Raw genomic sequence first — 14,993 nt, forward strand, 5'->3', positions numbered from 1 at the left:
AAATGCTTCCATTGGGTTTTTCTCCGTGCACCGCATAAAAATAGAACATGTATTATTTTTTGCAGTACAAACGGATCACAGACTCAGGATCCATCTGTGGAATCTGCACGGATGCTGTCTGTGCATTGGGGACCACAAATTGCGGTCTCCAATGCACAGAACGGCCGACCAACGAACATGTGCATGAGCCCTAAGTTTGTGCCCAGTGAGGAGATTTCCTTTCTGAAGGGAAGTCAACCATACTGCTGCAGCTCATCCAAATCAAAAGATATCACAAGCAGGGCCCTCTCTGATAGCTCTGCAATATGAGCTGAGATCCTTCTGCCAGACAGTACTGGCAGAGAGCCAATCAGCATGAGAAGCTATATAATTCTGTTATAAAGGATAGCATTAGCATTGAACACATAGTTTAAGTAGCATTGCATGTTGATAAGGAATTTTGGCTGCATCTTAGGGTCCATTCACACGTCCGTAACATGTTTTGCGGATCCACAGATCCTCGGATCCGCAAAACACGGGCACGGCAATGTGCGTTCCAAATGTTCTATTTTTCGGGAATGGAGCCGGAGTCCGCAATTCCGTTTTGCAAAATGCAGAATGAAATTGCGGACGTGTGAATGGGGCCTTATGCTGAACTTCCAGGGAAAATAATACCTATTTTTATGCAATATAAGGTGTTATTATGTTATAAGTTCATGAGTATCTTCTCATAAACAGTCCTGCTGGACTATCATGGCTGCAAAGTGTCTTTTTTCCTCTGCAGTAGTGAACAGCTCCTAGACAACATACCAATGCTGACATTAATCATGAACTATAGTCCCAAGTGCAACTGTCAGTAATCTATGCCAGATTAGGTGAGGTTCCCGCACCGCCAACACTTAAAACACAAATAAACTCCTGCCCATCTAGGCGCTACCTAAACAAAATACGTCCCTACCTCACTCATAGAGCACAGTTCACACATGGACATTATATGCGGCTTTCCTCAGCCAACATCAATACTGCATTCTCCAGGCTGTGGCAACTCCAGTACCTTTTAGGGGAGTGTGTCCCAGTAGTCCTCCAGACGCGGGGCGTGCAACCCTCGTTCTCTAGGTCCTCCAAACCTCAGGCTATTCAAAGCCTTGTGGCCCCTCAGTCCTCCTGACTGAGACCACACACAGAGCCTCTGCTTCACAAAACAGTCTTGCTCTCCCTCCCCAGACTGACCTACTCTGAGGCGCTTTATGCAAACCTGAGCCTCACCTGCGGATCACCTCAGGTAGAAAGGAAAACCCATACTGGAAAGGTGTGGACTAGAAACTCCCTCCACCAAGCCTAGCCACCAGTCCAAGTAAAATGCAGCCCAGAAAATGTATACAGAAATGTCTCAGCAAACTATGCTTTGCTGAGACTACTACCACTCTCTGGATTTTATTTGTCTCACCCATCTGAGTTACCTGAAATGGGACAACACACCTTCCAGCACTGTTCACATTACCACCTATCCCCCCCCCCCCTCTTCTTCAGACCGGAGGTCTGGGGATTTTCCCACATCGTACCATGCCCTCTGGAAGATGTGGTCAGTGTCACATATTTCTCTCTATTCTGCCCCCCCCCCCCCCCCCCAGGCTAGCAGAGCTTGGTATTTCATAAACACTGACTTTCTACCTAGCAGACAGTGTCTAAGGGAGTCCTCCTTCTCTTTGCTGGAGAACTTTTTCTTAGCTTTCTGGCGTGCTCCTTTCCCAGATTTCTTCTTAGGTCCACGACCTCTAACTTCTGCAATCTTTACAGCCGTGTTTTCCACGGGGAGCTCCCGCCTCCTCCTTTTGTTGGAGATCCGGCTGGTCCATTTTATACCACCCTTTAGCAGCTCTGGTGTCACCTGGTGTTCACACTCGCTTTGTTTCTTTCTTCTATCAACAGATAACACTTCTCTTTTTTCTTTACTCCCCACAGCGTTTAGCTCAGGTTTGGATTCAGTTTCAGAGTCTTCTATTTCTTCAGTGGCTCTCCCCACTTCGGCAGACCCCTCTTCAGCCTTATCCTTGGTCTCTGGAACATCTGAGGATTTCTCCCACTCCAACTCATCGGCCTTAGCTTCTTCGGCCTTTGAGTCTTCCTTCACTCTGTTAGCTTTCTCATCTTCCTCAGACACAGCATCATATATTTGCATTCTTAACCCCTCCTCTTTCTCATCAAGGTTGGAGGTACTGGAGACACCAGGGTCCTCATCAGACTCTTCATCTTCTGGCATTCCCTCCAGAGGGTCACCCAGGATATTGTTCTCCTTTCGGGCAGGCTCTAGGAGAGCCATCTCACAGTAGTAGACAACATCTGTATACTAGCCGTCTGTATCCTCATATTTCTTCCCCAGCAGACCGCTGGCTTTCTGGAAGGCACTGACGGCAGAGGGGACATCTTTCATGACCCGGTCCTGGCTACTCTCTTGACTTCTGCCTCCACATCAGCGTCATCAACTTGTTCAGAAGAAACTTCTTCCATATTCTCCAACTCATAGACGTTCTTCCCGACGTCATTGTTTGAGCTCATGAGATTCTCTATCTCTGCTCTGGGTTGCTTGATCATCCTCTCACATTCACCTCACTCCTCAAGCGCTTCTTCAAAGGCTCTAACCAAGGAGAGGGCCTTGGTCTCCTTTACCGGAGCATCAGCATCAGTTCTGTCACGTTTTTCGTCATATCGGGCCGAGCCGTACTTCTCTATATGAGACATAATTTGCCTCTGGTGGTCCAGGTCCACTATCAGATCATCCAATTCTCGCTGAAGTTTGTTCTTGGTTTTGCGCACAAACGTGAAGGAAGCGCCCCTCTCTTTGGCTTCCTGTTCCAGCTGCTCCCCGCTTTGCTCTGCTGCAGCAGGAGATGTAGGACTGCCACCATTCTCTTTTGGACACCCTGTGGGGGAGAGACCCTTAGTCAAGGTCAAACTCTTTACTTCAACATCCAGGGACATTCAAGTACACTTACAATTTAGCTCCCAGTGTCCTGGTGACTCGCAGAACCGGAAGTGACGTTTCTGTTCCACCAGACCGGAAGTGCCTGAGGAGCGTAAGTTTTAAAAGAACAGAATTTCCCATGTATGCCACTGCCATATCGACCCTTGGGAGGAGGCAGTCACGTCAGGAGCTGGGAGCTAAATTGTAAGTGTACTTGAATGTCCCTGGATGTTGAAGTAAAGAGTTTGACCTCGACTAAGGGTCTCTCTGTATACAGTCATGTGAAAAAATTAGGACACCCTTTGAAAGCATGTGGTTTTTTGTAACATTTTTAATAAAAGGTTATTTCATCTCCGTTTCAACAATACAGAGAGATTAAAGTAATCCAACTAAACAAAGAAAACTGAAGAAAAGTCTTTTCAAGATCTTCTGTAAATGTCATTCTACAAAAATGCCTATTCTAACTGAGGAAAAAGATAGGACACCCTTGCCCCTAATAGCGAGTGTTACATCCTTTGGCTGAAATAACTGCAGTGAGACGGTTCTTGTAGCCATCTACCAGTCTTCGACATCGGTCTGAGGAAATTTTACCCCACTCCTCAATGCAGAACTTTTTCAGCTGTGAGATGTTTGAGGGGTTTCTTGCACGTACAGCCCTTTTCAAGTCACCCCACAGCATCTCAATGGGATTCAAATCTGGACTTTGACTTGGCCATTCCAGGACTCTCCATTTCTTCTTTTTCAGCCAATCTTTGGTTGATTTACTAGTATGTTTTGGGTCATTGTCATGTTGCATGGTCCAGTTCCGCTTCAGCTTTAATTTTCTAACTGATGGTCTCACATGTTCTTCAAGCACCTTCTGATACACAGTAGAATTCATCGTGGATTCTATGATGGTGAGCTGACCAGGTCCTGCTGCAGCAAAGCAGCCCCAAACCATGACACTTCCACCTCCATGCTTCACAGTTGGTATGAGGTTCTTTTCTTGGAATGCTGTGTTTGGTTTACGCCAAACATGTCCTCTGCTGTTGTGTCCAAATAATTCAATTTTGGACTCATCTGTCCAAAGAACATTATTCCAGAAGTCCTGGTCTTTGTCAACTTTATCTCTGGCAAATGTCAGTCTGGCCTCGATGTTTCTCTTGGAAAGCAAAGGTTTCCTCCTTGCACACCTCCCATGCAAGTTAAACTTGTACAGTCTCTTTCTGATTGTAGAGGCATGTACTTCTACATCAACAGTAGCCAGAGCCTGCTGTAGTTCTCGAGATGACACTTTAGGGTTTTTGGAGACCGCTTTTAGCATCTTGCGGTCTGCTCTTGGGGTGAACTTGCTGGGGCGACCAGTCCTGGGCATGTTGGCAGTTGTTTTGAAAGCCCTCCACTTGTAGACTATCTTCCGGACAGTGGAATGGCTGATTTCAAAATCTTTTGAGATCTTTTTAAATCCCTTCCCAGACTCATAGACTGCTACAATCTTTTTTCTGAAGTCCTCTGACAGCTCTTTTGCTCTCACCATGGTGCTCACTCTCACTTCAACAGTCAGGAGCACACCAAACTAAATGTCTGAGGTTTAAATAGGGCAAGCCTCATTCAACATGCAGAGTAACGATCTACTAATTATGTGCACCTGGTGTGATATACCTGTGTGAGATCTGAGCCAATTTAAGAGGGAATACATGTGAGGGTGTCCTATCTTTTTCCTCAGTTAGAATAGGCATTTTTGTAGAATGACATTTACAGAAGATCTTGAAAAGACTTTTCTTCAGTTTTCTTTGTTTAGTTGGATTACTTTAATCTCTCTGTATTGTTGAAACGGAGATGAAATAACCTTTTATTAAAAATGTTACAAAAAACCACATGCTTTCAAAGGGTGTCCTAATTTTTTCACATGACTGTACATCCCTATCTGCATCTAGTACTTGCTTTTTACTATATATGTTGGATTACAGGTAGCAGCACCTACCATCAAAATAGGAGCTAGCGCGATACCCAGCCCTCACCTGATAAGGTCTGTTGTACCATTTTTGATTATGACGTCTGCAATACCTATTTGAGACGACAAATCGGATAATGTATATATGGTGATTGTACCATCTACCTAGACACTGCAAAAAGTGTTTTTATATTTATCTTGGGATAAACACTTAAACAGGTGTCACTATACTATCTGTATCACTGGAACCAAGACCCCCTGAGGAGCCCTTGAATGGGTGAAACACTTTGGAGCATTGCTTTGTACAACAATTATCTATGTTGTGGCAGTATCGTATATATGTTATTTGTTTACACTACACTATCACTGTTAGGGTGTTATAGGGAAAGGAGGGAAGGTACGCGGACAGGGAACCCCACCATCCGGGGCGACCCCTGGGCAAAGGTTAGAAAGAGTGTGTACTAGGGAAAGATTTCTTACACCAACCATTTACCTTCCAATTCACATTGTACACTGTGTAAGTCTGTATTGTCTGTATTTCATAATTGTGGCAGATGCTATCATGCAATAAGAGTAAACTGACTTTAGAGAGAAGAATATTTTAGGAAGATTCTTGTGGGTCAAATCGGTGAGGGGTTTGGCCAGGGTACTGTAGTCAGGTAAAAATTTACAGTAGTATCCTGCAGTCCCTAAGAATGCCAGTACTTGAGTTTTGGTACGAGGGGTTGGCCATTTGGCTACAGCCTCTACCATAGCCGGTTCCGGTTTTTGTTGGCCGCTCCCTACCCAGTGTCCTAGGTATTGGACTTCTGCCATCCCTATATGGCACTTACTGGGTTTCAATGTTAATCCTGGCTCTCTAATACGGTCTAGTATGGCTCCTATGTGGGTCAGGTGTTTGGTCCAGGAATGGCTGAAGATCGCTATATCATCTAGATAGGCGCAAGCGTACTCCTGAAACCCATCCAACAGCCGATCCACCATCCTCTGAAAAGTAGCCGGAGCGTTTTTCATCCCAAATGGCATGACCTTAAACTGGAACAGGCCAAACGGGGTGACAAACGCCGACTTAGGGATGGCATCTTCGGCTAGGGGAATCTGACAATACTCCTTACAAAGATTTTTTATGGTGAGGTATTGGCCCCTGGCCATTTTGTCTAAAAGCTCGTCTATCCGGGGCATAGGGTAGGCATCGGATACGGTCTTATCATTAAGCCTCCAGTAGTCTATGCAGAAGCGGGTAGTCCCATCCCTTCTGGGGAGGCCCAAGGGCTTTCAAAGTGCTCTGACTCCTAGCTGTAGAATTTCTTCAGTTTCCTTGCGCATATTATCCTTTACGGATTCAGGTATGCGGTAAGGAGGTTGGCGGAGGGGGGTCTACCCTGGTGTTTCTACTCTGTGGGTAGCTAACGGGGTGTACCCGGGGAGATTAGAAAAAGTGGTCCCTTTTTCCCTTATTAGACTATGAGCCTGCGCCCTTTCCTGTGGACTCAGCCGTTCGCCTAACTGAACCTCTTCCAGGTCCTTTTTCTGGCCCTCTTTCTCTAGGAGGTCTGGGAGAGGTAAATTATCAAACTCCTCTGCGGCAGAGGGGCAAATAGCGGTGACCTCTTCTATGCGCTCGTAGTAGGGCTTCAGAATGTTCACATGGAGCATGAATCTGCCCCTTGCTCCAGTGCACGGGTCGATCACATAGGTGGTATCGCAAATTTGCTCCACCACCTTGTATGGGCCCTGCCAGGAGTCCTGCAGCTTGTCATTAGGGACTGCCCATAGGATTAACACCTTCTGCCCGACCTGAAAGCTGCGGTCCCAGGCCCCCTTATCGTACCATCTGCGCTGTCGTTGTTGGGCCACTTGGAGGTTAGTGCCTACCGTCTGGGTCAGAGCCTCCAAGCGTTCCCTAAACTCTAGCATGTATGGGACAATAGGGGTACCATTCGTAGTTACCCCTCCCTCCCAGTGTTCTCTGATAAGGTCTAAGGGACCCCTCACTCTCCTCCCGAACAATATTTAAAAAGGGAAGAATCCCATGGATTCTTGGGGTACTTCCCTATAGGCAAAGAGCAAGTGGGGCAAAAACCGTTCCCAGTCTTTTTGAGTATCTATGAACGTGCGGATCATCTGTTTAAGTGTTCCGTTAAACCATTCACAGAGCCCGTTGGACTGGGGGTTGTAGGCGGAGTTTAAGATTTGTTGCACCCCACACACTTTCCAGAGTTGATGGGTGACCTCTGCAGTGAACTGGGTGCCCCTATCCGAAATAATCTCCTGGGGAAATCCCATACGGGAGAATATTCGCATAAGGGCATCCGCTATAGTATCTGCATGTACATTGGTCAACGCCACTGCCTCTGGGTATCTAGTGGCGTAGTCCACTACGGTCAAGATGTATTTTTTTGCCGGAGGGACTGGGTTTCGCTAGGGGTCCTATTATGTCTACAGCTACCCGACTGAAGGGTTCTTCAACTATGGGCAGGGATCTGAGTTTGGCTTTATAGCGATCCCCTCTCTTCCCTACCCTCTGGCAGGTATCTCACATTTGACATTATTGTCTAATATCCTTTGAGATACCTGGCCAGAAGAAGTTTTGCGTCAGCCGATGTTTAGTTCGGCTGATTCCTAAATGTCCTCATAATGGTATATCATGCACAATGCACAGCAACTCTCGTCTATACTTTCGGGGTACCACTAACTGCTTCATGGGCACGGGTATGGACCCTGCTACTAACTTCTCTGCCTAGCAGTATATAAGACCTTTGTCCCAAGCATATCTCTCTCCCTCCAACCCTCCTTGGTCCTTTTTTATCCTATCTTTATATACCTGCAGGGAGGTATCTAGGGCCACCTCACTGCCAAATTCCAGGGGGGAATCCCAGGGGAGAATAGGAGGGGTGTGTGGCATATTGTTTACCCGAGCCTCAGAGTGATCGGAAGGAGCCGTGGTGCGTGCTTGTTGCCGGGTAACAACTGGGTAGGCCTCTTGGATAGTTGGTTGAGGGACAAAAGCAGAGGTAAGCTCCCCCAAGTCGTTGCCCAAAATAACATCAGCGGGCAAATCCTGCATAATTCCTACCTCCACATTTCTATGCCCTGTCCCCCAATTCTAATGCACCTTGGCAGTGGGAACTTTGTAAATTGCTCCCCTGCTACCTGTACAGCTACACTGTCTCCAGTAAGGGTGTGCTTAGGCACCAAATAATTTCAGACCAGGGTTAACATGGCTCCAGAGTCATGTAATCCTTGTATACTCTTCCCCTCCATGTGTACCACCTGGCGATGCCCCTGGCAGTTGTCGGAAGCGGCTTGTATGGGGTTTACCTCGTGTAGGGTCCCCAGAGGCTCTTCTATTGAGGTAACTGTGGATGTTGGGAGCACAGATTCTCTTTGGCAGCAGTGTACTGCAGCCGGATTGGGGGAAGGAGGACCCTGGTGGTTCCAGTTCTGGCGAGGTCGGTTACGTGGGCAGTCTCTCTGGATGTGCTCCTGTTGGTTGCAGGTGTGGCAGTGGATTGGTGGTCAGGTATTGTACCTAGGAGGGTACTGGTTGTGGCTCGTGGCTGGTCATGGATGAGCCAATGTAGTCACTGCTGGCAGACGGGTGGTAGATCCATACGTGGTCCGGTGTGGTGTGCATTGGTATCGCCTGGTGTCTTGGAACTCGTCAGCTAGCTTGGCTGCCTCTGGTAGGGTACAAGGTTTATGATCTCGTACTCAATTTTGCAGTTCTGTGTTTAGTCCATTGAAAAACTGCTCCATTACAATTAACTGGAACATCTCTTCCATAGTGGTGACCCGTGTTACTTCCATCCACCCCTTGGCGGCTCGCTGTAGTCGGTGTGTGAGTCTTTTGTTTGTTTCTTGATGTCCCGGAAATTGAGTCGGTATGCCTCAGAGGTAATGGCATACCGTGCTAGGTTGGCTTGTTTGACTTTGGGATAATTCCCGATGTTTTCGTCTGGGACGGTTCGGTATGCCTCTGCGACCTTTTGAAATCCTGTAGGTATTCATCTATATCACTTTCTCCTTCTGTGCAATTTTTAAAAGCTTAGTAGGTAATCTTGGCTTTTCCCTGGGTAGTGCTGATGGGCGCTGGGGCTCCTTCCCCGACTCGCTGAATAGTGTTTTGCTTAGCCACAATGTACTCCTGTACATCTGCTATCAGTCTTTCTAGTGTCTCCACGGAGGGGTTGTTTGGGTAAAAAGCTAACCTGCTATTGAGCTCTCTTGTAAATTCCGTTGGCTCTGTCTCCTGTGGAGTTGCATAATTCGTCTCCATTCACCGTTCGTTCGTATAACTGCACATATTCTCGAACACCGGTATATCCGAATGGCTGTTTCAACGAACTGCTGCTTTGCTGTGCGGTTTTAATCACGTCGCTTGCCACCAATTGTAGCGGAGAGGCAATATAATCCACAATAACTCTGCTGTTAGACAGGAACAGCATACAATAATCCAGGTAGCGTTACAATAATCCCTTTTTCCCAAGAATTAGACAACACATAGCTTGGGAGTCAACTAACTTTATATAGGCATAGCACACCTAGTTTAAACCCCCCAACAGCCTCATTTACATACAATAGGGTACATAGATTACTATAGTACAAAGAAGGATGGTGTCAGATGTAGTGTCCCACTAGGTAAAGGTGGGCACTACACAAGGGTTAACATGTCTATTGCAATTATATGATGTTAAATGTTCATTTCCCTGTATTATCTGGTGTCAGGCCTGTTTGGGTATAGTTTAGCCTCCTAGACGCTAGAGGGAGCTAGAGAGCCCTAAGTGTGCCGGCATACATACATAATTCCTCTGGGTAGACATCTTATATGCTTCTGGCCTATGTAAAAAAACTGTGAACTCTCGTCTTTCTGAAGCCTGGGTCGCCTATGATATAGATGGACACTTTTATTACCACTACTCTGTAAGGCCAGCAATAAAAGGTCATAAAAGCTATACCAGGCCCAGCTCATCCTGTCCGGTAAGATAAGATCAGCTCGCTGTCAAGCCTGGCTGGAGCGTGACGTCATTAATTTCCAGGTCTGGTTTGAGGAGAGCTAATAGCCCTTAATTAGCTCTGGGCATAAAACCGGTCCACTTTCATATTTCATTTATGAATCAACTTATGCCCTTTCTGACACCAGATCCAGGCTCTACAGAGTATTGTGGTTAATTGGGTATCAAATATGACTAGAGGATGTGATTCCTTAGCTGACCTATGGGTGGTAGAAGAACTACAGGTCCCAGCATTACCGTGTGTGGTCTCATTCTGTAGGTAAATAAATAAGGATCGCAAATATGTATTCTGTATAAAAATATGCCGATGTATCAGGGAGATACGGGCTTAAGTATAATCCTCATTGTAGGAACTGAACTTTGATGGGGTCATAAAACACTTGGGGGCCAATCCCTAAGCTTCACAGTCACTCTGCTGCCATTGGCTGACAGGAGTAAGTCTCCTGCCCATGGGAGAGTTCATAAAAATCCATGCACAAGGACAGAGGAGAGAGACCCATGGAACATCACCAGACACTTAATTGGAAATTTACAGCATATCCCTGTATCAGAAGAACTTTGAGGGTCTCCCCTGATACATACTGAAAAGGGGTTTGCAAGGATTCAAAAAGGACATATGAACGACCATCTGAAACCCTCCAGAGAAACTAAGTATTCTTTCATCTTTTTCCCTTTCATTTGAACTGTCGTGATTATTTATATTGTTATTATTATTCTGTAGATTTATAGTCATTTTCATTAGATTTGTATGCACTGCTTTTTACCGCTTATTAAAGATTATAAAATCTAAATGGCCAAGTCTTCCATATTCTAAGCTGCTGAACAACGTACCTTGCCTTTGAAGAGACGTTACCAGGTAGTTAGTTAAATTGCATTTAGGAATTGTAGCTGGGGGTGATTGACTGCGGTTGGTCAGTAAGTGATATCCGGTTCATCCACTGATCTGTGTGATAGTGAATGACCCGGATAGTCGGCTCGTGGACCGGGAACCCACGTGGTGGCAGTTACCGAAGTGTAGTGGGGGGGTGTTAGCCGAATGGTAATACCCCGGTCACGTGAGGTCTCTGTGTGTGCGCAGACTCCGTCACAGACCACTACGTCACAGCTGTGGGATCCGGAGCGATTGGATCCATAGTTCGTGACATTTTTCTGGTGGCAGCTTACGGGATTTCTGTATGCTTAGACTATTAGTGCATGAAGTTATGTCCATAACTCTGTACTAAAGGATTGAAAAATTCTGGAAAACGAAGCACAGTGCATTAGTTTTGATAGAATAATAATTCACGACAGTACCCTCCCCTCTCTCTTGTTTTCTGTCCTATCTTTTATTTGGCAATAATGTCCGAATCCGTGAATTATGATGCCCTGAGCGTGGCTGATATCACAGCTCTGTGTGAGCACAAAGGCATCCAAGTATATGGGAAAAATAAGACTGTCCTTATCCAGGAGTTATGTGCACGGAGGAGTCAAGAGTCATCCCTGCAGGATTCAGAGAATGGAGGAGACTCTGGGGCCCCTGAGCCAGGTGACCCCTTCCAGAATGAGGATGATGAACTGGGAGGAGGACAGCCTGCTGGGGCTTGCAGTCCTCTAGCTGGACATAACTCTGTCTCTATGCCATCCCGAAATGGTCTGGACCAACTAATGCTTAGTAACCCGGACTTATATTTTCGGCTGCTGGAGGCACGTCGGGCAGAGCGCCAGGCTGAGCGCGAGGCTGCAGAACGGGAAGCTGTCTGCAGGCATGAACTGGACATGGCCCGAGTACAGCTTCAGGGGTCCGACCGGCATGCCACATCCACAGGTCCATCCCTGATGGTCAAGCCAAAACTGCCTGTGATGGAGTCTGAGAACTGTGACATTGATCTTTTCCTGCATGCTTTTGAAACCTCATGCCAGCAGTACCAGGTACCAGAGCCACAGTGGGCGGGACATCTAATGTCCGCACTGAAGAGCAAAGCTATGGAGGCCCTGGTCGGACTACCATTAGCAGAGCGTACCAGTTACGCGGTCATCAAAAAGGCTATTCTGGTCAAGTACCAGCTGACTCCAGAGACTTACCGTTTACGGTTCCGGTCCCTGCGGAGAGGGCCCGGAGATACTTTTATGGACCATCTGGGCAAGTTGCAGACCACCTTCCAACAGTGGTCTGATCCCCTCACAGAGGACACCAAGCAGTCCCTGGCGGATCTGATGGTCCGAGAACAGTTTGTCTCCAATTGCCCCACAGATGTGCAAAAATACGTATGTGAGCACAAGCCGAAGAGTGCGCGAGAGGCGACCGAGCTAGCCGATGAATACGTCGCCATGCCCAGCACTCGGGCATTCAAAGACACTCTGTCCCGTCTGGGAGGAACCTCTTCATCTGCTTCTTCCTCCCGGCCAGCTTTGTCGGTTCCTGTCCAGCGACCCTTTCACAGGCCTGCACAAAGACCGGAAGGAGTCAAGCCAGCACCGACAGACGTGCGCAAGTGCTATGCGTGCGGCAAGCCAGGACACCTCAGCCACTCGTGCCCAGAGAAGAAGACAGCACCCCCTGGCAAGCTTGCCCGCAACCCATCATCTGTGCTGTTAGTGAATGGAGCTGCAAGACACACCGCAGACAACCTACAGTCGGTTACTGTGGGCAACCGATGCACCACAGGCTTCCGCGATACAGGAGCCGAAGTCACACTAGTTCGGCCTGAACTAGTGGATGACGCAGACCTTATTCCCGGCAAAAGCCTCACCATCACGGGAGTTGGGGGGGTGAGCCCTAATGTTCCCCTAGCTCGTGTTTTCCTTGATTGGGGGGCTGGGAGTGGAGTAAGGGAGGTGGGAGTCTCTGCGGAGATCCCCACAAATGTTTTATTAGGCACTGACCTAGGACGATTGGTCTCGTGATACGTGCCCCCTGGAAGCCCACAGGACTCACCCGTCCCTATGGAGGTCCCTGGACATCCCGAGGTACTGTGCAAGGATGTTTGTGTAACATCAGATAACCTTGGGGATGGACCGCGGGAGGTGGGAGGTGGGGTGTGTGGGAGCAGTTCTCCTATGACAGGAGATGTAGAGGGGATGGCGGGTGTATGTACACAGGTAGCAAACATGTGTTTAACTGATTCAAGTTGTGCAAATGTTAAATGTGATGACATTATTGTGCCGGTGTTGCCAGTCACTCGCAGGGCTGCAAAAGCCGCAGCGGAACGCTCCATTGGGGAAGAGCAAGTGTTACGCTGAGCGCTCCGGGTCCCCTGCTGGCCGCGGAGCGCTCACAGCGTATGCCCCCAGGCAGCACTCCAGTGTCTCGGCGTGTGCGTCCTCGCTCTCTAGGGCACGCGTGCGCCGGGACTCTTAGATTCAAAGGGCCAGTGCACCAGTGATTGGTGCCTGGTCCAAAAGGGATATTAAGGGTTAAGGTTTGTGAGAGGCAGTGCTGACTTAATTAGGCTGCACCTGTGCACTGCCCATTTAACCTTCTCCTCCCACAGCTTCCTGCCGGATCTTTGTGCCTTGTGCCTCAGAGAAAGCGTTCCACAGTGTTTGTTTGCCTTGCCTGTTGCCGAACCCGTTGCTACCGTCTACTCGCCTTAGAACCTTTGCCGCCTGCCCTGACCTCTGCTACGTCCGACTACGCTCTTGCCTTCTCCCTGTGTACCACGCCTTATCAGCTGCCAGAGAGGTCGAGTTGTTACTAGGGGACACGACCTGGTAGTTACCGCCGCAGCAAATCCATCCCGCCTTGCGGCGGGCTCTGGTGAAGACCAGTAACTGCTTAGAACCGGTCCTTTAGTACAACCCGCGCCATCGCCTCTCTGGTCCAGAGGATCCACTACCTGTCCTGCCAGTACGTGACAGTAAGATCCGGCCATGGATCCCGCTGATGTTCCCCTGCCAAGCCTAGCGGACCTCACCACTATTGTGGCCCAGCAGGGTCAACAGCTGACCGCCATGTTGCAGCAGCTCCTGCCTTCTCAGCAACAGCCAGCTCCTCCGTCTGCTCCTGCTGCGTCACCTCCGCCTGCAGTTGCCACCGGTTCCAGAATCCGTTTGTCCCTACCAGACAAATATGACGGAGATCCTAAGCAGTGCCGTGGGTTCTTGTCGCAGTGCTCTCTCCACCTCGAGCTTCTGTCCGATCAGTTTCCTTCTGAGCGAGCCAAGGTAGCCTTTATTCTCAGTTTGCTGTCCGGGAAGGCCCTGGCCTGGGCTACACCACTATGGGACCGCGCAGATCCTGCCACCGCTTCCGTCCAGAGCTTCTGCCTAGAGTTCCGGAATGTTTTTGAGGAGCCTGCCCGGGTTACCTCCGCAGAGACTGCCTTACTAAATTTGACCTAAGGAGGTTCTTCCGTGGGTGACTATGCCATTCAGTTCCGCACCCTGGCCTCTGAGCTGAACTGGAACAATGAAGCCCTTTGCGCCACCTTCAAGAAGGGACTTAATAGTGAAGTAAAGGACGTTCTGGCTGCACGTGAGCTTCCTTCCACTCTTAGTGACCTCATCTTGCTGGCCACTAGGATAGACAAACGTTTCGCCGAAAGACAAGAGGAACTCCTCCTTGAAAAGGAAAAAGCTCGTCCTAGACGCTTTCCTCGTCTGGCTCCCGTTTTTCTGCGTCCACCTCAACCCGCTACTGGGCTTTCCGCCGTGGAAGCCATGCAGGTGGATCGGTCACGCCTGACTCCGCAAGAACGAAGCCGCTGCAGAAACGAGAACCTGTGTCTGTACTGTGCCAGTACCGAGCACTTCCTTAGAGATTGTCCTCTCCGTCCACCGCGTTCGGGAAACGCTCGCACCTAGTAAACGTGGGAGAGGCGTTGCTAGGTGTGGATTCTTCCTCTCCACGTCTCATCATACCCGTGCAGTTGATCATCTCTTCCAAGTCCTCTTTCTCCGCAGCCGCCTTCTTGGATTCCGGTTCAGCTGGCAACTTCATTCACGCCTCCTTGGTTGATAAGTACCGTATTCCAGTAATCCGTCTACCCAAGCCGTTTTTCATCTCTACTGTTAACGGTGAGAGACTCTCTGCCACCGTACAGTTCCGTACCCAGCCTCTGCAGATGGACATCGGAATATTTCATACCGAGACTATAGAGTTCTTTGTCCTTCCCTTCGGTTCCTC

Source organism: Bufo gargarizans, chromosome 9 (assembly GCF_014858855.1).
Source record: "Bufo gargarizans isolate SCDJY-AF-19 chromosome 9, ASM1485885v1, whole genome shotgun sequence".
Taxonomy (NCBI): Eukaryota; Metazoa; Chordata; class Amphibia; order Anura; family Bufonidae; genus Bufo; species Bufo gargarizans.